Source organism: Tamandua tetradactyla, chromosome X (genome assembly GCF_023851605.1).
Source record: "Tamandua tetradactyla isolate mTamTet1 chromosome X, mTamTet1.pri, whole genome shotgun sequence".
NCBI lineage: Eukaryota > Metazoa > Chordata > Mammalia > Pilosa > Myrmecophagidae > Tamandua > Tamandua tetradactyla.
Genome location: NC_135353.1, coordinates 92,326,204 through 92,351,870, shown reverse-complemented (window position 1 = coordinate 92,351,870; position 25,667 = coordinate 92,326,204). Strand labels below are relative to the sequence as shown.

General features: G+C 37.0%; 1 protein-coding gene and 1 pseudogene across 4 annotated transcripts in view; both read left to right on the top strand.

Annotated features, from left to right (window-relative positions):
• ATP7A (ATPase copper transporting alpha) overlaps positions 1 to 25,667 on the top strand; it is a 320,386-nt gene that overhangs the window by 242,309 nt on the left and 52,410 nt on the right. The window lies entirely within an intron of this gene.
• On the top strand, positions 833 to 4,931 carry LOC143670958 (protein FAM151B pseudogene; annotated as a pseudogene).

Here is a 25,667-nt window from a genome sequence, read left to right as displayed (position 1 = left end):
TGAACTCTTAGGACATTTCTGATAAGGCTTTAGCCAGAAATGTTGAACGTGTCATTGCAAGCTTGAAGGAACACAATTTTTTGTGGATGGAAATGAGAATTTAAGAGTGATGAACTTGGATATTTAGCAGAAGAAATTTACTAACTAAATGTGGAAAATGAAGTCTGACTGCTCCTTCCAGCTTATAGTAAAATGCAAGAGGAAAGAGGTAGGTTGAGAACTAAACTCTTGGGTACAAAGAAACTAGAAATTGATGGTCTAGAAAATGCAGGTCTTCCAGAAAGTGTGGCCCCAGTGAATAGGGCCCCATGTGAGGATTTAGCCAATGATGGAAGCAATCAGCCATTTCAGAAAAAGTCATGGTTGGAGATTGAGTTATCCATAAAGGATTTGTGGAAACTCCTAATGTCTGATGGTTATGATCCCTGTATACTGCATAGAAAACCAACAAGAGTGTTGTGGGGTCTTTATAAATGGAACCACTTCCAGTCTGGACTAAAAGGGACAGAAAGGGACAAGTTAAAGAAAAATTAGTTCAGAGGCAGAACCATGGAAGCTAAGGTCTAGAACCAGGAAATATCAGGCCCAGATAGTGGACCCATCCAAACACTTGGTGAGGGTGAGTTTGCCCCAAAGGCAAAATTGGTCTTCCACCTCGATGTTCAGGAATTGTTGTGCCCCAAGCCTTGGCGAGGGTGAAGTGCATAAACCAGAAATTGAGAAGATCCTGGCTGCCACACTCATTGTTCTGGAGGGATTGAACACATGCCCTGGAGGTGGCAGAGAGCTCAGGTGCTGACCTGATGCTTAGGGAAGGTGGTCCAAGATAAAGATGGTGTCCCCAATGTCCTCCAAGGATGTGAATGCCACACCAGTGTTTGGAGATAGCAGGATCACTGCTTCAGGCTTAGGACTGTAAGAGTGGGGCGGCCACTTTCTAAAGCCCCAAAGATAAATGACTTTGAAATCTAATGGAGTTTTCCCTGTAAGTTTTAGGAACTGTTTGTGTCTCATGACCCCTGTGTTCCTTCCAATTTCTCCCTATGGCAGTGGAAACATGTATCCTATGATTGTCCCTCCTTTGTATATTGGCAGTGGATAACTTATTCTAAGTTTCACCGGTCCAGACCTAGAGGAAAATTTTTGCTTACCAGACCATACCTACATCCAGATTATAACAGAAGATGGGGTGAAGATCATCTGGTAACATGCAGCTAACCACAAGACACGAACGAAGCACTGAAAAGTACTGCTCACATGATAGAGGCTGATGTCTTTTTTCCCAGTGATGGATAAGAACATGGCCAACTAATCATGGCCCATCCTCCTGAAACCAACAGTGATAATGTTCTACAGGAGTGGGTGGCTGAAGTTATGAAAAGCAATAAAGGCATCAAGCTAGATTTCAAGATTCTGGCAGCTGTAGAACCATCCATGATGCTCTTGGAAAATGTGAAGAGACGTCTGCAGCACCCAGTGTGGATTAATGCTGATATTCTTCTTGGTCCAAATGGAAATAGCTGAGTAGTGGAAGCAAAACCATTTATAAAGACACTGTGACTTCTTCCTTTCCATATGTGACTTTATGGGATGGACAAAAGACTGGCATCCTCAGAAAAGTCAATGAAGGTTACAGTTGGACAATAGTGAAAGAAATGGAAGATATATTCAGTGAACTAAATCAGCCTGTCATAGTTCCTGTCAGAGCAGCATTGGTCAGGCAGTCTTGTTCTCAGTTACTTTGGCTATTAAAGACATCATACAGTTATTAGTTTAACAATATGGTATGTGCATGAGAGATGGATAGAGGAATGAAATTGATTATGTAAGGACTGTGTGTAAGAGAAAGAGAGTCGGAGAGTCAATGAAAGCTGATTTGGTAAGCACAGGCTCTCTCAGGAGATGATGCTTCTTGATGAACCCTAACTTAACATTATCATGTCTTTTGCCTCTGTCCCTCACAAAAGCTTTTGTAAATAGTAGGTGCTCTGTAAATGTTTTGTCATTTTTTTTTCAGTATGTTACGCATTCATGAAAAGTTATAGGTGGATAAAAATAGCTTCCCTTTGAATTCAGAAGTCTATTCACGTATAAAATTTTTATTTTAATATATAATAAAAATTAATTTGACCACTTATTAAATATTAAGCTATATTGTAGAGGTACAGATATTAAAACAGTTTTGGTACTGTTTTTTTTTTTGGCATGGGCAGGCTCCATGCCCATCGAACCTGGGTCTCCGGCATGGCAGGCACAAATTCTGCCACTGAGCCACCATTGCCTGCCCCATACTGTCTTTTTAATAGATCGGTCACTACAGCAGCAGAGAGAGTCCAAAAATAAACCCAAATCTATGATGGAACTTAGTATAGGAAAAAGTTGGCATTTCAGTTCATTGGAGCAAAGATTCAATAACTGGTGTGGAACAACAGGCTAACTATGTAGAACAATCAAAACTAGCACCTTACCTAAGTCCCTCCTCCAAAATAATTTCCAGATGAATTAATCTCTTGAACATTCAGCATTAAAGGCATAAAGGAAAGACAAAGGATGATTTTTTTATATAGTTTCAGAATGGAGAAGATCTTTCTTAGTAAGACACAAAACCCAGAAACTAAAAAAGGAAAGTCTGATACACTTGAATGCATAAAAATAGAAAGATTCTGGTAGAAACATCTTCAACACGTATGGCAGACAGATGTATATAAAGAATTCTAACAAATAAAAAATTATTATAAATCATCCAGAAATAGACCCAGGTTGGTAATTAACTGTATTGAAGAGAGTAGGAATAGCAGACACTCATATGTTACTACTAGGAGTGTAAATTGGCACACTCTCCTTGGAGGGAAATTGGGTATATACCTATGAATTTCACTAATAGGAATTGTACTGATAATAGAAGTGCACATAAGCACCAATATGTCAGTAGAAGGATATCTTGAAGCCTTATTTGTAATAGCAAAAGGCTTGAAACAGTCTAAATATCTCTCTATGGGAAAATGGGTTGAATAAATTATGGTACAGCCATACAATGGAATGTTATGACCCTGTTATAAGTAATACAGTAGATCCCTCAGTTTTAATGTGAAATGATCTCTAAGTTATAATAAGTGAAAAAAAACAAGGTGTAGAACCATAAGTATAGTATGACTCCATTTGCGTGTGTGTGTGTTTGGGGGAAGGACGTATAAAAATATTTATAGATGAATTGAATTTAGGGAAGATTGAATCAGTGGCTGCTGGCATCATGCTTAAAGAGAAGCAATAGATGGTAACAGACATTGTAGTAATCAGGTTCTTGGTTGCAAACAACTGAAATAATTCTGGCTAACTTAAAGAGATGTATTGGAAGGATATTGGGCAGCTCATGAAATCAACAGGAATGCTAGAGAACCTGGAAAATGGGCAAGAACTAAGGGAATCTAGGCCACTGAGAACAGTCATCATGCTCTATAGTTAAAATGTTCTAGCAGTAGATGTTCACTGCTATAAGTGACATGAAGTTGCCACACCACTGGCAAAATAGCTTCTAAACCATGTTTTGTTGTGTTACTCCCCTTCAGATTTAAAGACCTAGGTAAGAGGAGGCAGTTAGCCAGTATGAGACCCCATGCCAGTGCCTATGTCAGTGTCCAAAAAGGTTTGACCTTTTCATGGCCTTTTCTGTTTCCATTGCATATAACGACAGATTCCCCACATATAGAAAGGAGTGCTAGACAGCCAAAAAAAAAAGACAAATGTCCATTACAGATGCATACTAAATTCAAAGTTTAAGATAACATATTCACTTGCATATAGTAATTTTTTTTTTGCCACAGAATAAGAAGAAATGTACCCCTACATATTTTCAAGGCCATCTTCAATTCCACAGATACTTTTCTATAGTGCAGATTTTCATGACATGGAAAAATTTGTTAGGGAACATGAATTACAGTAAGTAGCTACTAATGGTTATGATTCAATGATTTTGAACCAGCGCCACCCATATAAGAAAAGCTATTGCGTGATATCACAGCTGCTTTGTTTGAGTGGCATTGGACTTTATTTTTCATAACAGATGTTAAAGGAGCTAAGTATGTGTAATAAGTTCCAGTGCCAATGACATTGCTGATTATAACAGGAAGAAAAGCCTTAACTTGTAAATAAAAGGTAGATATACTCAAGTGGTCGTTTGTTCAGTGACATTTTAGATTTTATTTTTATACATTTATTTGTGTGTGTATGTTAAGAAGTATGTTTTATTTAACCAGTTTTCACAGCTGAATATTTAATCCTATAAAAATTTACAGATTGTACAGTTAATATATAATTCAGCTTATATAAAATGACTGACTAGATAAATAGGTCCCACAGATGGAAAAATACTGTACTAATCGAATCCAAGATCAAGGCAGATTTACACATTATACAGCTCTCCATGTTGCCAGGGAGGTGGTCAGTTCTAAGTATAAATTTCAAAACTGTACAAAATTTTTGAACTGTGTTCCAGTAGCCTTGATTTTTGAAGGTGATTGTATAAAGATATAACTTTTACAGTGTGACTGTGGGATTGTGAAAACCTTGTATCTGTTGCTTCTTTTATCTAGGGGATGGACAAATGAATAAAAAAAATATGGAAAAAAATAAGTAAATAATGGAGGGCAAAGGATAATACAAATTGGGTAGATGGAAATACTAGTGGTCAGTGAGAGGGAGTGGTAAGGAGTATCATATGTATGAGTTTTTTTCTTTTTATTTGATTTTTTGGAGTGATGTAGATGATCTAAAAAATGATCATAGTGATGATAAAAAATAAAAATATTTTAAAAAACAAACAAACAAAACCCAGACCATGCCTGTAATATACTTTGATGAGATTTTATAATGTTTTTAGCTTTGGATTGTATTTGTATTGTTACTGAAATTGTTTAAGGCTTTTGTGATATTGTGATGGAGTGAATATATTTTGTATATGGAAAAAAACATGTTTTTTTGGGGGGAGGGGTTCAGAGGGTGGGAAATGCCAGTTTGAAAATATTATGTACCCCAGAAAAGCCATGTTTTAATCATGAGTCAATCTTGTAGGGGAGCCATTTTTTCTAATCCTGATTCAATGTTCTAGGTTGGAAACTTCTGATTGGATTATGTCCGTGGAGATGTGGCACACCCAATTTTGATAGTTAATGACATTGGGTATCTTTTCATGTGTTTATTAGCCATTTGTATATTTTTTTTGGAGAAATGTCTGCTTGGTTCTTTTGCCTATTTTTAAATTGACTTGTTTGTCGTTTTGTTGTTGAATGGTAAGATTTTAAAAATATATTCTAGATATTTAACCCTTATCAAGTGTATGGTTTTCAAATATTTTCTCCCATTCTGTAGGTTGTCTTTTTTTTAGTACTTAAAGAATAGACATCTTTATTGAGCTCACATGGACTTTCTCAACTGACCACTTGTTAAGTTATAAAAAAGAATATTTGAAAGAATTGATATCCTATAGACCATCTCTGACTACAATGCATTTGAATTAGATATCAATATTAAAAGACAGATTTAAAATCTCCATACATTTGGAAATTGTAAAACATATATAAAAGCGCATATAAAAATAATTACTGAGTTAAAAAGAAATTTAAGAAAATACTGAACTTAATAAAAATGTCAAGATGATATGAGGGCAGAAAGCTCCAAGAGGTTTCTTCAGCCTGATAAAATTAATAGAGTACCTGATGCCTCTGAATCGTTTGAGAGGAAATTTAGAAAATGAATGAAGACTTTGGGCTTGAGTTGGTAAAAACAAAACTAGGGAAATAATGGATTGTATATTATAGTTGGTCTATGTGAGTAAGGCATGATATTTTTTTGTTTCTGACATTTCATTTAACATGCCTTTAATGTTTTTAATATCTATTATTATGTTTATCATCATAAATTCTGCTATATTCCTTTTTAAATTTTCTTATTCTTCTTTTTGTTCACTTATCTTCTTGATAACCTTTTATATTCATATTTTCCTTTGGCTTAGCGAACTGATTTTTGAGATTTGAGTGAACATCTTTCATTAGTTATTTCAGTGTCTGTGCTTCTTGTTTTAAAATTTGTTTTCTTGAATGGACTATCTCTTCCTGTTTCTTTGTATGACTTATGATCTTTTACTGATGTCAGGGCATTTGATTATTTTGATAATATTATCACTGGAAGTTAGCTTCTTCCTTTTACCTAAGGTTTTAGTGTAGATTGTGTGTAAAGGCTCTTCTTCAACACTTGGTCCCATTTATATTGAACCTTTAGAGCAGCCCATGATTAACAAGTTTGTTTGTTTGTTTGTTTCCTTTATTACAGTAATTGTGGGTTTACTGAACAATCATGTATAGAATACAAGATTTCAATAAACTACCCCAACTAAAACTTGCATTGGTAAGGAACATTTGTTACAACAGAAATAGTACCTTTTTTAATTGAACTATTAATTAAAGTCCATAGTTTAACTTGGGGATCACTGTGTAGTATAGTTCCATGAAGAATTAAAAAATTTTTATTCTGTTAACCATATGTACAATCTGATATTTCTCCTTTTAATCATATTAAAATATATATTACAGTTCTAATTGCTTTCACAAAGTTGTGCAACCATCACTACTATCTGTTACCAAAACACTTCCATCATTCCAAATAGAAATCCTGTACATTTTAAGCCTCAACTTCCTATTATCTACCTACAACCCATCCCCTGGTAACTTATAGTCTAGATTCTGGGTCTATGAGTTTGTTTATTCTAATTGTTTCAAATCAGGAGATCATACAATATTTGTCCTTTTTTGTCTGGCTTAGTTAGCAACATAATATCTTCAAGGTTCATCCATGTTGCATATGTATCAGAACTTAATTTTTACTGCTTATATAAACTTCATTCCTTTTTAGGGCTGAATAATAGTCCATTGTATGTATATACAACATTTTACTTATCTCTTCATAGGTTGGACACTTGGCTTGCTTCCATCTTTTGGCAATTATGAATAATGCTGCTATGAACATTAGTGTACAAATACTGATGTTGAAGTCTCTACTTTCAATATTTGGGGGTGTATACATAGTAGTGGGATATCCAGGTCATAGTATGGTAGTTCTATACTTAGCTTTCTAAAGAACCACCAAACCATAGTGGCTGGACCATTTTACACTGCCCCAGCAATAAATGAATGTTCCTATTTCTCCACATCCTTTCTAATACTTCTTTTCGGTTTTTTTTCTAATGAATGAGAAATGGTATCTCAGTGTGGTTTTTTTTTTTGTATTTTTTTATTAATTAAAAAAATTAACTAACACAACATTTAGAAGTCATTCCATTCTACATATACAATCAGTAATCCTTAATATCATCACATAGATGCATATTCATCATTTCTTAGTACATTTGCATCGATTCAGAAAAAGAAATACAAAGGCAACAGAAAAAGAAATAAAACGATAATAGAAAAAATAAAAATAAAATAAATAAATAAATAAAATAAACTATACCTCAGATGCAGCTTCATTCAGTGTTTTAACATAATTACATTACAATTAGGTATTATTGTGCTGTCCATTTTTGAGTTTTTGTATCCAGTCCTGTTGCACAGTCTGTATCCCTTCAGCTCCAATTACCCATTATCTTACTCTATTTCTGTCTCCTGATGGTCTCTGTTACCAATGACATATTCCAAGATTATTCTCTAATGTCGGCTCACATCAGTGGGACCATACAGTATTTATCCTTTAGTTTTGGGCTAGTCTCACTCAGCATAATGTTCTCTAGGTCCATTCATGTTATTACATGCTTCATAAGTTTATTCTGTCTTAAAGCTGCATAATATTCCATCGTATGTATATACCACAGTTTGTTTAGCCACTTCTCTGTTGATGGACATTTTGGCTGTTTCCATCTCTTTGCAATTGTAAATAATGCTGCTATAAACATTGGTGTGCAAATATCCGTTTGTGTCTTTGCCCTTAAGTCCTCTGAATAGATAACTAGCAATGGTATTGCTGGGTCGTATGGCAATTCTATATTCAGCTTTTTGAGGGACCGCCAAACTGCCTTCCACAGTGGTTGCACCATTTGACATTCCCGCCAACAGTGGATAAGTGTGCCTCTTTCTCCACATCCTCTCCAGCACTTGTCATTTTCTGTTTTGTTGATAATGGCCATTCTGGTGGGTGTGAGATGATATCTCATTGTGGTTTTGATTTGCATTTCTCTAATGGCCAGGGACATTGAGCATCTCTTCATGTGCCTTTTGGCCATTTGTATTTCCTCTTCTGAGAAGTGTCTGTTCAAGTCTTTTTCCCATTTTGTAATTGGATTGGCTGTCTTTTTATTGTTGAGTTGAAGAATCTCTTTATAAATTCTGGATACTAGACCTTTATCTGATATGTCATTTCCAAATATTGTCTCCCATTGTGTAGGCTGTCTTTCTACTTTCTTGATGAAGTTCTTTGATGCACAAAAGTGTTTGATTTTGAGGAGCTCCCATTTATTTATTTCTTTCTTCAGTGCTCTTGCTTTAGGTTTAAGGTCCATAAAACTGCCTCCAATTGTAAGATTCATAAGATATCTCCCTACATTTTCCTCTAACTGTTTTATGGCCTTAGACCTAATGTTTAGATCTTTGATCCATTTTGAGTTAACTTTTGTATAGGGTGTGAGATACGGGTCCTCTTTCATTCTTTTGCATATGGATATCCAGTTCTCTAGGCACCATTTATTGAAGTGACTGTTCTGTCCCGGGTGAGTTGGCTTGACTGCCTTATCAAAGATCAAATGTCCATAGATGAGAGGGTCTATATCTGAGCACTCTATTCGATTCCATTGGTCAATATATCTATCTTTATGCCAGTACCATGCTATTTTGACCACTGTGGCTTCATAATATGCCTTAAAGTCAGGCAGCGTGAGACCTCCAACTTTGTTTTTTTTCCTCAAGATACTTTTAGCAATTCGGGGCACCCTGCCCTTCCAGATAAATTTGCTTATTGGTTTTTCTATTTCTGAAAAATAAGTTGTTGGGATTTTGATTGGTATTGCGTTGAATCTGTAAATCAATTTAGGTAGGATTGACATCTTAACTATATTTAGTCTTCCAATCCATGAACACGGTATGCCCTTCCATCTATTTAGGTCTTCTGTGATTTCTTTTAGCAGTTTTTTGTAGTTTTCTTTGTATAGGTCTTTTGTCTCTTTAGTTAAATTTATTCCTAAATACTTTATTCTTTTAGTTGCAATTGTAAATGGAATTCGTTTCTTGATTTCCCCCTCAGCTTGTTCATTGCTAGTGTATAGAATTGCTACAGATTTTTGAATGTTGATCTTGTAACCTGCCACTTTGCTGTACTCATTTATTAGCTCTAGTAGTTTTGCTGTGGATTTTTCAGGGTTTTCGATGTATAGTATCATATCATCTGCAAACAGTGATAGTTTTACTTCTTCCTTTCCAATTTTGATGCCTCATATTTCTTTTTCTTGTTTAATTGCGCTGGCTAGAACCTCCAACACAATGTTGAATAACAGTGGTGATAATGGGCATCCTTGTCTTGTTCCTGATCTTAGGGGGAAAGTTTTCAATTTTTCCCCATTGAGGATGATATTAGCTGTGGGTTTTTCATATATTCCCTCTATCATTTTAAGGAGGTTCCCTTGTATTCCTATCCTTTGAAGTGTTTTCAACAGGAAAGGATGTTGAATCTTGTCAAATGCCTTCTCTGCATCAATTGAGAAGATCATGTGATTTTTCTGCTTTGATTTGTTGATACGGTGTATTACATTAATTGATTTTCTTTAGTTGAACCATCCTTGCATACCTGGGATGAATTCTACTTGGTCATGATGTATAATTCTTTTAATGTGTTCCTGGATTTGATTTGCTAGAATTTTGTTGAGGATTTTTGCATCTATATTCACTAGAGAGATTGGTCTGTAGTTTTTTTTTTTTTGTAATATCTTTGCCTGGTTTTGGTATGAGGGTGATGTTGACTTCATAGAATGAATTAGGTAGCTTTCTCTCCACTTCAATTTTTTTGAAGCGTTTGAGCAGGGTTGGTACTAATTCTTTCTGGAATGTTTGGTAAAACTCACATGTGAAGCCGTCTGGTCCTGGACTTTTCTTTTTGGGAAGCTTTTGAATGACTGATTCAATTTCTTTACTTGTGATTGGTTTGTTGAGGTCGTCTCTTTCTTCTTGAGTCAAAGTTGGTTGTTCATGCCTTTCTAGGAAGTTGTCCATTTCATCTACATTGTTGTATTTATTAGCGTAAAGTTGTTCATAGTATCCTGTTATTACCTCCTTTATTTCTGTGAGGTCAGTGGTTATGTCTCCTCTTCCTTTTGCGTCCTCTCTCTTCTTCTTTTTGTCAGTCTTGCTAAGAGCCCATCAGTCTTGTTGATTTTCTCATAGAACCAACTTCTGGTCTTACTGATTTTCTCTATTGTTTTCATGTTCTCAATTTCATTTATTTCTGCTCTAATCTTTGTTATTTCTTTCCTTTTGCTTGCTTTGGGGTTAGTTTGCTGTTCTTTCTCCAGTTCTTCCAAGTGGACAGTTAATTCCTGAATTTTTGCCCTTTCTTCTTTTTTGATATAGGCATTTAGGGCAATAAATTTCCCTCTTAGCACTGCCTTTGCTGCGTCCCATAGGTTTTGATATGTTGTGTTTTCATTTTCATTCACCTCGAGATATTTACTAATTTCTCTTGTGATTTCTTCCTTGACCCACTGGTTGTTTAAGAGTGTGTTGTTGAGCCTTCACGTATTTGTGGATTTTCTGGCACTCTGCCTATTATTGATTTCCAACTTCATTCCTTTATGATCCAAGAAAGTGTTGTGTATGATTTCAATCTTTTTAAATTTGTTGAGACTTGCTTTGTGACCCAGCATATGGTCTACCTTTGAGAATGATCCATGAGCACTTGAGAAAAAGCTGTATCCTGCTGTTGTGGGGTGTAATGTCCTATAAATGTCTGTTAAGTCTAGCTCATTTATTGTAATATTCAAGTTCTCTGTTTCTTTATTGATCCTCTGTCTAGATGTTCTGTCCATTGATGAGAGTGGCGAATTGACGTCTCCAACTATTATGGTAGATGTGTCTATTTCCCTTTTCAGTGATTGCAGTGTATTCCTCACGTATTTTGGGGCATTCTGATTCGGTGCGTAAATATTTATGATTGTTACTTCTTCTTGTTTAATTGTTCCTTTTATTAGTAGATAGTATCCTTCTTTGTCTGTTTTAACTGTTTTACATTTGAAGTTTAATTTGTTGGATATTAGTATAGCTACTCCTGCTCTTTTCTGGTTGTTATTTGCATGAAATATCTTTTCCCAACCTTTCACTTTCAACCTATGTTTATCTTTGAGTCTAAGATGTGTTTCCGGTAGACAGCATATAGAAGGATCCTGTTTTTTATTCCATTCTGCCAGTCTATGTCCTTTGATTGGGTTTTTCAGTCCATTAACATTTAGTGTTATTACGGTTTGGGTAATACTTTCCTCTACCATTTTGCCTTTTGTATTATGTGTATCATATCTAATATTCCTTCTTCTACACTCTTCTCCACACCTCTCTCTTCTATCTTTTCATATCTGTCTCTAGTGCTTCCTTTAGTATTTCTTGCAGAGCTGGTCTCTTGGTCACAAATTCTCTCAGTGACTTTTTGTCTGAAAATGTTTTAATTTCTCCCTCATTTTTGAAGGACAATTTTGCTGGATATAGAATTCTTGGTTGGCAGTTTTTCTCTTTTAGTAATTTAAATATATCATCCCACTGTCTTCTTGCCTCCATGGTTTCTGCTGAGAAATCTACACATAGTCTTATTGGGTTTCCCTTGTATGTGATGGATTGTTTTTCTCTTGCTGCTTTCAAGATCCTCTCTTTCTCTTTGACCTCTGACATTCTAACTAGTAAGTGTCTTGGAGAATGCCTATTTGAGTCTAATCTCTTTGGGGTGTGCTGCACTTCTTGGATCTGTAATTTTAGGTCTTTCATAAGAGTTGGGAAATTTTCAGTGATAATTTCTTCCATTAGTTTTTCTCCTCCTTTTCCCTTCTCTTCTCCTTCTGGGACACCCACAACACGTATATTTGTGCGCTTCATATTATCATTCAATTCCCTGAGCCCCTGCTCAAATTTTTCCATTCTTTTCCCTATAGTTTCTGTTTCTTTTTGGATTTCAGATGTTCCATCCTCCAGTTCACTAATTCTCACCCCTGTCTCTTGAAATCTACCATTGTAGGTTTCCATTGTTTTTTTCATCTCTTCTACTGTATCTTTCATTCCCATAAGTTCTGTGATTTGTTTTTTCAGACTTTCCATTTCTTCTTTTTGTTCATCCCTTGCCTTCTTCATGTCCTCCCTCAATTTATTGATTTAGTTTTTGAAGAGGTTTTCCATTTCTATTCGTATATTCAGAATTAGTTGTCTCAGCTCCTGTATCTCATTTGAACTATTGGTTTGTTCCTTTGACTGGGCCATATCTTCAATTTTCCTGGTGTGATTTGTTATTTTTTGCAGGCATCTGGGCATTTAATCAGATTTCCCTGAGTGTGAGACCCAGCAGGTTGAAAGACTTTCCTGTGAAGTCTCTGGGCTCTGTTTTTCTTATCCTGCCCAGTATGTGGTGCTTGTCTGTCTGCGGGTCCCACCAGCAAAAGATGTTGTGGCTCCTTTACCTTTGGAAGGCTCTCCCTGCTGTGTGAGGTGGAGACAGAGGAAAGGTTGTAGGCTGGTTTTAATGGCTTCAAATTGTGAAGTCCTGGGATCTGAATTCCTTGAGAGAGGGATTCCACCTGAGATGCGTTTCACCCCTCCCGTGGTGAAGGTTCAGGTGGTAGAGAGCCCTGAAAGCAGCCTGTTTCTGCATTTGGGGCAGTTGCAACCTGTGTAATCCCGGTGCTGAGCCCAGAGGCACCAAGCCTCCGCAGAAACAGTCACAGAAGACTCTGTTTCACCCCCTTTCCTCTTTCTCAGTTAGCCCAATAGGCGACTTCTGCCTTGATCAGCTTCGCCTGAGGTGGGGGCCTATTTTTAGTAATCAGAATTTGTTTATTAATGCCACTATTGGTGTTTGGTTGGACTGTTGGAGACTCTTTCCTTTCCCTCCGGCTATCCGCCTGTGGGGGAGGGGCACCGGCCGCCGCGGTTTGGGGATCTCGCTGATCCGAGACCCGCCACCGGACTGGGAAGCCACCTGCAGGGGAGGGGCACTGGTCGCCGGCCGCCGCGGCTTGGGGAGCTCGCTGATCCGAGACTCGTAGCGGGTCTGGGAAGCCACCCACGAAAGAGGGGCGCCGGCCGCCACGGCTTGGAAAACTTGCCTCTCCGAGACTCTCAGCTGGCCTGGGAAGGAGGGAGGGAGGGGCTCTGGCCGCCAGCCGCAGCGGCCCGGAGAAGCGCGCGCCACTTGGGGATCGCACCGCAGCAGAGTCTCGCAGTCGGTCTAGCCAGTCCAGACTGGGGTGCACTTTGTGTCCAGTCTCTGTCATGGCTCCGGGAGCTGTTCTGTACTGTTTCTGGTTATTTAATAGTTGTTCTGGAGGAGGAACTAAGACGCGCGCACCTTACTAAGCTGCCATCTTGGCCCCAATCCGACTTGCTGACGTTTTGATTTTAGTCTTCCAGTCTTCAAAAATTGCACGTGGCCCAAGTACTCCACGAGCTCTTGGCGCCTCCTCCATCAGTCCCACAGGAAGAAATTCTCTCAGTGTGGTTTTGATTTGTATTTCCCTGAGGGTAAGCATCTAAAATTTATTTTCTTCTGAGGTCTTTATGTTCCTTCTAAGCCTAGGCATGTGCAGTAACTTTCAAGATTACCTTAGGATATGTGACTGTTTCCCCTCCAGGAAAGCATTTTTCTTTCCTCTATTCCTCCACTGGAGTCCTGGCCTGTTCTATTTTTTAATTTAATTTAATTTTATACTGATATATATCATGTATTCACATACTATGTAATCATCTAAAGTGTACAATCAGTGGTTTACAAAATAATCATGTACCTCTGCGTTTATCATCACAATCAACTTTTTTTTCTTTTTTTTGAACAATAACATACATGCAAAAGAGCAATAAATTTCAAAGCATATCACATCAATTGTAGAACAGATTTCAGAGTTTGGTATGGGTTACAATTCCACAGTTTTACGTTTTTACTTCTAGGTGCTCTAAGATACTGGAGACTAAAAGAAATACCAATTTAATGATTCAGCATTCATATTCATTTGTTAAATCCTATCTTCTCTGTATAACTCCACCCTCACCTTTGATCTTTCTGCCCCGCTCTTTGTGGGTGTTTGAGCTAAGACCATTCTAAATTTTTCATGTTCGAAGGGTCTGTCACTAATATTGGGTAGGGAGATGGAACTATCTGATGTTCTGGAGAGGCTGGACCCTCTAGGTTTCAGGACTTATCTGGTCCAGGGACCCATCTGGAGGTTGTAGGTTTCTGGAAAGTAACTCTAGTGCATGGAACCCTTGTGGAATCTTATATATTGCCTGAGGTGTTCTTTAGGATTGCCTGGAATGGTCCTGGTTGGGGTTTGGCAGGTTATGATAGGTACCAAGGTCTAACTGAAGGTTGCATAAGAGGAACCTCCAGAGTAGCCTCTCGACTATTTAAACTTGCTCTGCCACTGATGCTTTATTTGTTACACTTCTTTTCCCCCTTTTGGTCAGGATAGATTTGTTGATGCCACGGTGCCAGGGATGGACTCATCTCATTTCTGGGAGTCATCTCCCATGTCACCAGGGAGTCTTTCACCCCTTGATGTCATGTCCCACATAGGGGAAAGGGTAATGGTTTCACTTTTAGAGTTGGTCTTAGAGAAAGTGATGCCACATCTGAGCAATTATTGATTATATATGTAGAACGGAATGATCATAAGTTAAGAATGTTTGTGTTTGTTGTTATAGTTTTAAAAAAATTAAAAATTTAATAAAAAATATAATAAAATTAAAAATTAAAAAATTTAAAAAAGATCAAGGGCTTGGCCTGTTGATTTGGGTATCCCTAATGTTTGACCCTGTATCAGGGGATTCCCTGATGATAAAGTTTAATAGTTGCATATTTTTTCTCCCTTCCCTCAAGGGACTTTGCCAGTACTTTTGATTATCTCCTTAATATGCTCTAGGATGTATCCAGGCATTATATTAAACTATACAGGATTAAAGGATCGCTTTCTTATTCTGGGCTCCCTGTGAGAACTCACTGCTTTTAAGTGGCCTTTTTCTTGATTCAGCACTTGTTTTGTTACTGCATTCCTTTAAATGTTTTCTGGAGCTTTGAGAAAGCCATTTCTGCCCATTTTTTTTTGGTAGTTATTCAAAGTTTCTCTAGGGAATGGAGCCCTGAAGCTTTACATGGCATGGTCTAGTTCAGGGCTGGTATATGTTTTTAATTATTACATCTTCTTGATAGATTGGCCCTTTTATCATTATAAAATATCCTTCTTTGTCTCTAGTAAAAAGTTTTGTCTTAAGTCTGTCTAATATTAGTGTTAACTACTCCAGTTTTCTTTTTATTATTGGCTGAATATTTTTTCTACCTTTTACTTTCAACCATTTTATGTCTTTGATTCTAAAGTATATTTCTTGTATTTCATGTAGTGGGAACGTGTTTGTTAATCCATTTTTCCAACTTCTGCCTTTTAACTGTAGTGTTTTATCCATTGATATTTAACGCATTTACTAATAAGGCAGGATTGATGCCTACCATTTTGTTACTTGTTTTCTTTATGCATGAGTTCTTTTTCCTTCTATTTCTTCTGTACTGCCTCTTTTCATATTAATTCATACTTTCTTATTTAACATTTTAATTACTTCCTTGTTTTTTACTATATATATATATACTATATATACATACATACATCTTTTCCCTTAGAGATAGCCCTGGGGATGACAACTAACATATTTTTTAATTTTTTTTTATTGAGGAATCTTCACACATATACAGTCCATTGTATACAAGCAGTCGTTCACAATATCATGACATAGTTATGTATTCATCACCATGATCATTTTTAGAACGTTTACATCACTTGGTAAAATAAATAAAAAGAAAAAAGAAAAAACTCATACATCCCATACCCCTTTCCCCTTCCTCTCACTGACTACTACTATTTCAGTTTACCCATTTTTTTTACCCTTTATCCCCCCTATTATTTATTTTTATCCTTATTTTTTTAGTCATGAAACTAACATTTTAATTTACATACTTAAGTTCAATAGTGTTAAAACTTTGCTACTATGTTGGTCTGTTCCTTCCCATCCTTTGTGTTATTATTGTTATACACATTACACATATGTTGTGTGTCCATCATCCACATTTATAATGATTGCTTTATGGAGTTTTCTTTTAAATCAGATAGGAGATCAATAAGAGTTATAGTATTCCTTCAAAGGATAGACTAAGCCTCCTTAAAATTAGGCCCAAGAGTCACCCCCATAGAACCTCTTCTGTGTCTGAGATGTGGCCTCTCTCTCTAAGCCAACTTGGCAGGTGAACTCATTGCTGTCCCCCCTACATGGGACATGATTTCCAGGGATGTAAATCTCTCTGGCGTGGGAAAGAACTCTGGCTAAGTCAGGACCTAGCATCAAGGGACTGAGAAAGTCTTCTTGACCGAAAGGGAAAAGAGAGAAATGAGACAAAATAAAGTTTCAGTGGCTGAGAGATTTCAAACAGAATTGACAGGTTATCCTGCAGATTATTCTTATGCATTATATAGGTATCCCTTTTTAGTTTCTGGTGTATTGGAATGGCTGGAGGGAAGTACCTGAAACTGTTGAGCTGTATTCCAGTAGCCTCGATTTTTGAAGACAGTTGTATAACAATAAAATTTTTACAATGTGACTGTGTAATTGTGAAAGCCTTGTGTCTGATGCTCCTTTTATCCAGGCTATGCACAGATGAGTAAAAAATATATATCTAGTCTTTTCATTTCAACCTGAAGGACTCCCTTCAGTGTTTCTTTTAGGACAGGTTTGCTAGCATGGATTCTCTGGGAATGTCCTAATTTCTTCTTCATATTTTCATATATGAAAGTAGTTTTGCCAGCTGTAGAATTCTTCATTGACCATCTTTTTCTTCTGGCTTGAGTTGTTTATATTTATACCTCAACTGTTAATCTTATCGTGGAGCCCTTGTATGTGATGAGTTGTGCTTTTTTTTTTTTTGCTGCTTTCAGGAGTCTCTCCTTGCTGTTTGATCATCATATGTAGATACAGATCTCTTTGAGTTTATTCTACTTGAAGTTGAGCTTCTTGGATGTATAAATTAATAGTTGTTATTAAATTTGGGACATTTTTGTCCATTATTTCTTCAACTTTCTGTCTGCTTCTTTATCCCATCTTTCTGAAATTCCCATTATGTGTGTGTTGGTATGCTTGATGGTTTCCAACAAGCATCTGAAGCTGTTTTAATTTTTCTTCATTCTCCTTTTAATCCTATTTTCAGATAGGGTAATCTCAATAGATTTTTCTTCAAGTTTGCAGATTCTTTATTCCACCTGGTCAAATCTACTAATGAGCCCTTCTAGTGACATTTTCATTTTATTTATTATCCTTTTCAACTACAGCATTTTTGTTTGGTTCTTTTTCGTAGTTTGTGTCTCTATTGGGATATTCTTTATTTGGTGATATATCATTCTCATATTTTCCTTTAATTGTTTAGATATGGTTTCGTTCTTTGAACATATTTCAAACAGCTGATTTAAAGGAATTGTTTATTAAGTCCAAAATTTGTGCTTTCCTCAAGGACAGTTTCTATTGGTGGCTTTTTATCCTGTGTACAGGCCATTCTTTATTGTTTTTATTGAATGTATTATAATTTGTGGCTGCAAATTGGACATTTTAAATATAATTTGATACCTCTGGAGATCAGATTCTCTTTTCTCCCCAGTGTTTGTTGTTGCTGACTCTGTTGTGAGTATATTCTCTGTTGTATGTGGCCATTGAAGTCTCTGCTCAGCAATCTTAGTGGTCAGATAATGGTTGTACAGAATTTTCCTTACATACTTAAAAACAGTAAGTCTCTCAGTCTTTTCTGATGGGTTCTGTGTATGTCTTGTGGCATGCCCTCAACTTTCGTTCAGGCAGCTGGCAACTCTGCTTTAGTTTTAACTTCATGCTTGCACAGAACCTCACGGTCACCCAGAGATGGTGACCTTTAGAATTTTCTCTTATCTTTCTTGATCATATGCCAAGCTCTGGACATGCCCACTGTCATGTATGTGAGTTGCCTTCTAGATACTCAAGAATTTTTTGGAGCTTTTCAAAACCTATGGACATCTTCTTCCTCAGCTTTTCCTTTTTAAGCTTGTTGTTTAGCTAGTTTTTATCCCTACTGTTACACACTGCCTCAGGCAGCCATGAAGTTAAACAGTCACCTATGATTGATTTTGGCATAATTTCCATGGTGAGAGTCTTTTCATAGTGACTGAGCTCTAGTCAGGCAAACAGCCTTGCAAGTGAGGTCTTCCAGGAAACTGTCAGATAGGTTAAATAATGACAGTTTTCTAGGAATGAAACTTTAAAAGTACTCCAGCCTTGTTCTGCCATCTCTGGTGGCTTCCATGCTGCAGATTTCACCATGACTATGGGCTGTTTGGTTTTCAGTGATACCTGAGAGCTGGGGCAGGGATGGGCATAGGGCAAATAATAACACTGCAAAATTGCTGTTCTTATTGATATTAATTCCTTTTTATTGAATGTTTCCCAGATTGCTACAAGCTTTCTTTTAATTTCTAGATTTCTCAAAAAATTTATTTTGACCATATTTGCCAGTTTTCCCATTGTTTTATGTAGAAAATTTTCAGTGGTCTTTCCTCCACCAGTTTTGCTAATATCCCCCTCAGTAGATGTATTAGTTTATTAAATGCTTTGGGAATGCAATATACCAGAAATGGAATGGATTTTTATAATGGACTTTATCAAGCTACAATTTTACAGTTCTAAGGCCATAAAAGTGTCCAAACTAAGGCATCCAGAGAAAGATACCTTGACTCAAGAAAGGCTCATGGTGTGGAATACCTCTGTTATCTGGGAAGACATGTGGATGGCATCTGCAGAACCTTGTTCCAGGTTCCATTGCTTCCAGCTTTTGATGCCAGTGGTTTCTTCTCTGAGCATCTGTGGGTCTTCACTTAGTTCCTTTGTGGCACAACCCTGGGTTCTAGCTTGCTTATCATCTCATGGGAAGACACATGGTGACTTCTGCTGGGCTCTGCACTCTTGATGTCCTTGTTAAGGCATCTCTGTCAGCTCTGAAGCAATTGTCTTTCCTGAGGATTCTGCATTTCCAAACATCTGAACATTTCTCCAAATATTTCCCCTTTTAAAGGACTCCAGTAAACTAATCAAGACCTACCTTGAATGGGTAGAATTGCATCTCCATCTAATCAAAGGGCACACCCACAATTCAGTGTGTCACATCTCCATGGAAACAATCCAGTCAAAGGGTTTCTACCCTACATTATTTTACCAGGATTAAAAGAAACATGGCCACCCCCACAAGCTTGGATCAGGGAAGAGGCATGGCTTTTCTTGGGTTCATAATTATGTTTCAAACCAGCACAGTAGACTCTTCCACTGCAAACAGGTGGAAGGCCCATCCTCCGCCTTTGGGACAAACAAAAAGATACCTTGGTTCAAGAAGGTTGATGAGGTTCAGGGTTTCTCTCTCAAATGAGAAGGCCCATGGCAAGCACAGTCAGGGTTTCTCTCTTGGCTGGAAGGGCACGTGGCAAACATGGCATCATCTGCTAGCTTTCTCTCCTGGCTTCCTGTTTCATGAAGCTCCCCAGAAGCATTTTCCTTCTTCATCTCCAAAGGTCACTGACTGATGGACTGTCTGCTTCGTGGTGCTGCAGCATTCTCTGCTTTCTCTGAATCTCTCTTTCTCCAAAATGTTTCCTTTTTCATAGGATTCCAGTAAACTAATCAAGACCCACCTAAATGGGTAGAGACATGCTTCCACTTAATCCAGCTTAACATCTACTGTAGATTAAATCACATCTCCAGGGAGATGATCTAATTACAGTTTCAAACATAAAATACTGAATAGGAATTAGAAGAAACGGCTACCTTTACAAACTGGGATTAGGATTAAAACATGGCTTTTCTAGGGTACATATATCTTTTCAAGCTGGTACAACTACTGAATCATTATATTGATATTTCTTTTGGTCTCCAGGCTCTTGAAAATCATAGAACTGTAACCCATACCAAATTTTAAAATCTGTTCTATAACAATGTGTTAAAATGACCTTGGAAATATATTGCTTTTTTATATATATGTTATATTCCACAATTTAAAAAAACATTAAAAAAATTAGTGTGCCACAGAAAATTTAAGTTCTGAACCACATAAGCATTTCTTTCTTTGGTCTCCCACAGAGGTTGAAGTTTTAAAATACAGATAATACCAACCTTTACCCTGTATTCTGATTTACTTTAGTCCTAACCAGGTCCATTTCATTCATGTCTTTAATTGGAGTCTGACCTCTTTTTCAGCTTCTTCCTCCCAGATGCTGTATGGAATAATGCTGGATTTCAGAGCTGCAAAACTCTAATTCTGAGTCTCAGGTGTCTCACAGATACCCAGCGTTCCTGGGAACTACCAGGTTATACACACAGAGCACAGCAGCTTAGAATTTAGAAATAACAGCTACGACTCATGAATAGTTGTGACTGATGTAAGAGATTACAATCTAGGAACCTTTACAGTGAGACTTATTTGAACGTTCTGTACTCCTTAATCATTGATTGTCCAATCTCTGCCATTTTCTATTCCCTGATAAACTGTGTGATCTTATTCAATTCTCAGAGTTTGCTCATTAGAGTTAGTTAATATAAATGAAACTATACATTACTTGTCCATTTTTTATGGCTTATTTCACTCTACATAATGTCCTCAAGGTTCATTCTCCTAGTTGCATACCACGCAACTTCATTACTTCCTGCAGCCACTTATTATTCCATCATGTATATACACTGCATTTCACACTTGGCCACCTCTATCCATTGCAAATCGTGAATAATGCTGCCATAAGCATCGGTGTTCAAATGCCTATTTGTGTCCCTCTTTTTAGTTCTTCTAAGACTTTGTCTTATAACAGGGTTGTAGAGTCATGTGGTAACCCTATACATAGGCTCTTATAAAAACACCACATTGCCCTTCAAAGGGGCTGCACCATTTTACTTCTTTAAGGTATAATCATATGTTTATGCATTCACCCCAACAATCTCTTTGAGAACATTTCCATTTTTTCCTGCAAAGAAGAGGAGAAAAGAAAAAGAAAAAAAGAAGAGAAACAACAACAGCAGCAATCCCATAACCCTCCATTATATCCCCTTCATTATTGATATTTAGCTTTTGTATATTACCTTTGTTACAATAATGAAAGAACACTACAATGTTACTGTTAACCAGTATACCCTAGTTTGTTTTTATCCTCTATCTTTCCTTCTAGTGTCATACATGTGCCTAGCCTTCCTCTTTCAACCACACTCACACTCATCTTTGTTCATTACACTTACAATATTGTGCTATCATCATACTGTATTGTGCTATCCATTTCTGGATCTTTACATTCAATCCTGTTGAACATACTGTACTCATTCAGCATCAAGTGCCCAAAATCTACCCTCTTTCTGTCTCCTGATAACCTATGTTCTCAGCTTTAACTCACAAAATTCACTCATTAATTTTTGCTATTTGGATCATTCTGCACTTCCAATTAAATTTGATTTCTGATTTTTCTTTTTCTGCATATTTAAGTTGGGATTTTAGTTGGTATTGCATTGATCTATAAATTAATATGATTAGAATTAACATTTTAACTATATTTAGTCTTCCAATCCATGAACACAGTATGGACTTGCTTTTATTTAGTTCCTACATGGTTTCTTTTAGTACTGTTTTTGCAGTTTTCTGTGTATAGGTCTTTTATGTCCTTGGTTAAATTTATTCCTAAATATTTTATTCTTTCAATTGCTGTTATAAATGGAATTTTTTCTTAATTTCCTCTACAGATTGTTCATTGCTGATGTATAGAAACACAGCTGATTTTTATGTGTGCTCTTGTGTACTGTCTCTTTGCTGTACTTATTTGTTAGCTCTAGTAGCTTTCCTGTAGATGTTTTGGGATTTTCTGCATACCAGGATCATGTGATCTGCAAACAATACAAGTTTTTACTTCTTCCTTTCCAATTTGGATGCCTTTTATTTATTTTACTTAATTACTTTAGCTAGAACTTCCATCACTATGTTGAATAACAGTTGTAACAGTGGGCATCCTTGTCTTGTTCCTGATCTTAGAGGATCTTAGATCCTTAGTCTGTCCCCACTGAGTGTGATGTTAGCTATGAGTTTTTCATATATTTCCTTTGTCATGTTGAGGAAGGTTTCTTCTATTCCTGTCCTTTGAAGTTTTTCATCAGGAAAGAAAGCTGGATTTTTTCAAATACCTTTTCTACATCAATCAAGATGATCATGTGGTTTTTCCTCCTTGATGTATTGATTTCTGTGGTGTTTTACAATAATTGATTTTCTTGTGTTGAACCGCCCTTGCATACCTGTGATAAAACCCACTTGGTCATGGTGTATAATTGTTTTAATGTGGTTTTGAATTCAATTTACACATATTTCTTTGGGGATTTTTCCATCTATATTCATTAATGATATTGGTCTGTAATTTTCTTTTCTTGTATTATTTTTTCCAGGCTTGGGTATTAGGGTGATGTTGACTTCATAGAATGAGTTAGGTAGCTCTCACTCCTCTTTGATTTTTTTTAGGAGTTTGAGCGGGATGGGTACTAATTCTTTTTTGAATGTTTGGTAGACTTCACTCATAAAGCCATCTGGTCCTGGATGAACTTTGGTTTTTTTTGTAGTTTTTTGATGACTGATTCAGTCTCTTTATTTGTAATTGGTTTGTTGAGGTCTTCTAATTCTTTGTAAGCCAATGTTGCTCATTCATGATTTCCTAGGAAGCTGTCCAGTTCTTCTGACTGGTCTAGCTTGTTAGCATATAGTTGTTCATCATATCCTCTCATTATCTCCTTTATTTCTGCATGGTCAATATTTATGTCCCCCTCTCCTGTTTTTTATTTTTTAATTTTTTGTATCCTCTCTCTTTTTTTTTCTTTGTCAGCCTAGGTAAGAGTCCATCTATTTTATTGATTTTCTCAAGGAACAAACTTCTGCTTTTTTGAGTCTCTGTTCTCAATTTCGTTTTTTTCTGCTCTAATCTTTGTTACTTCTTTCCTTAGTTTGCTTTGGGGTTAGTTTTCTGTTCCTTCTCTGGTTCTTTTGGGTGAGCAGTTAATTCCTCTATTTCTTCTTCTTTTTTTAATATAGGCATTCAGAGCAATAAATTTCCCTCTCAGCACTGGTTTTGCTGCATCTCATAAATTTTGATATGTTGTGTTTTCATTTTGATTTGCCTTGAGATATTTTACTGATTTCTCTTGCAAGTCCTTCCTTAACCCACTGGTCATTTAAGAGTGTGTTATTTAGCCTCCATGTATTTGTGAATTTTCCAGCCTTCCTCCTGTTACTGATTTCCAACTTTGTTGCATTGTGATCTGAGAAAGTGTTTTGTATAATTTCAGTCTTTGTAAGTTTATTGAGACCTGCTTTGTGCCCTCAGCACCTGGTTAATGTTCCATGAGCAGTTTATGTCTATTAAATCTACTACTTTTATTGTTTTATCCAAGATCTCTGTTTCCTTATTGATCCCATTGATGAAAGCACTTTATTAAAGTTCCGACTATTATTGTAGGTGTGTCTGTTTCTCCCTTCAGTGTGACTTGTTTCACCCCTGTAAGCCAGTTGAGGTGTTTTTTTGTTGTTGTTCTTTTGGTTTGATCATATTGTCTTGCTTCATGGGTTGAGTTATGATTCTCTGCTGGTATCTAGGCATCTAATTTTCTTGCTTAGTTTGTTCTGGAGGTCATTTTCTCTCTTTTGTCTAGGATTTCCTTTATGGTTGGCTTTTTTCTCTATTTTTCTGTCTCATTGGCCAGCTATCAGAATGACTATGGCCCCAGTCTCCCCCCAAAACCATATACCTATAGTGGCCTGCCTCAAGGATCAGAGGCAGGCACTGAGCACCAGAGCAAGGTGTCTGTTTGTTGGTAGAACAATTCTTCTGGCTTTCAATGGTACTGTGTCTTTCTCTAGCCTACAAAGGCTTGTTTAAGGGCACTGCTTTAACAGTTGGGCTTGCCATATTTCTCAGCCAGAACAGGGGTTATGTGTACCCCTGAAGGTGTTTTAGAACAGTTCCAATGGTTCTGAGATATTTTTCTGGTGTGTCTCTGAAAAAGCCCCTCAATTCCTTTGACTCTCTAGGCTGTCCAGCCAGTGGTGTTGTTCTTTGACATATTTGTCCTCAGGCACTGTTTTCCTTGTAGCCTAGGCACATCTGACTGGGGGACTGGAACTGTGAGGTTCCTGTGCCCTCACTTTGCCTGCCAAAATCTGACTCAATGTGGGGTTCTGTCCCCCACTTCATTTGTGACAGAGGACTCCCCCAGCTGACACAGTTTTCACCTGACCCCCAGGCAGTGATCAGTCTACTTGCTGTTGTTTCCCTTAGGGATGGGGGAAAGGCTTTTGGACCCAGGGCTGGAAGTACTGACTCTGTCCAAATTTTTTCAGACTGTTATCCTTCACTGACTTGGGCCTTGAAATGCTCACCCCTATCCCCTGGGTCTCCGAATAGGGGGGGTCTGTCTCACTACTGTGAGAGAATTTATATTCTGTGTTCCCATGGGAGCAATCCTGGCTGCTGTTTCTGTGCCTCACTTGCTCTATGTGTGATACTGAGTAAGGGATGGTGGAGAGGACCTGCCAGTCTGGTATGGACATTTCCTACCTGACATTTTTCTTTCTCTTCAATTTTGCATTTGTAGAATCATTCTCCAGTTTATATCTTCCTCCAGAATTCTGGAAAATTCAGAATTGTCCTTTTTTAAAAGTTTGTTGATTGCATCCCTTTATATGATTCCCTGTTTTCTTCTTTAAAAAACATTTTGTGTTTTGAAATATAGCGCATATACAAAAAAGCAATGAATTTAAAAGTACGTTGTAACAAATAGTTAAGAACAGATTTTAGAGTTTGGTATAGGTTATAGTTCCAAAATTTCAGGTTTTCCTTCTAGCTGCTCCTAGACACTGTAGACTAAAAGAAATATCAACTTAATGATTCAGCAGTCATACTCATTTGTTAAATCCTTTAAGCTCTGTTATAACTCCTCCTTCTTCTTTGATCTTTCTTCTATCTTTAGGGGTATTAGGGCTATGCCCTTTCTAACTTTTTCATTTTGGAAAGGGGTGTTGACAATTTGGGATAGGGGTATGGAACTAGTTGATGTTCTTGGAGAGGCTGCATTTCAGGACTTATCTGGCCTAGGAACCATCTGGAAGTTGTAGGTTTCTGGAAAGTAATCTTAGTGTGTGAAACTTTTGTAGAATTTATAGATAAAGCCCTAGGTGTTCTTTAGAGTTAGCAGGAATGGGGCTGGTAAGCCATGGTAATTAATATCTAGCTGAAAACTGTATAAGACTAGTCCCCAGAATAGCCTCTCAACTCTATTTGAACTCTTCTAGCCACTGATACCTTATTTTGTTACATTTCTTTTCTCCCTTTTGTTCAGCAA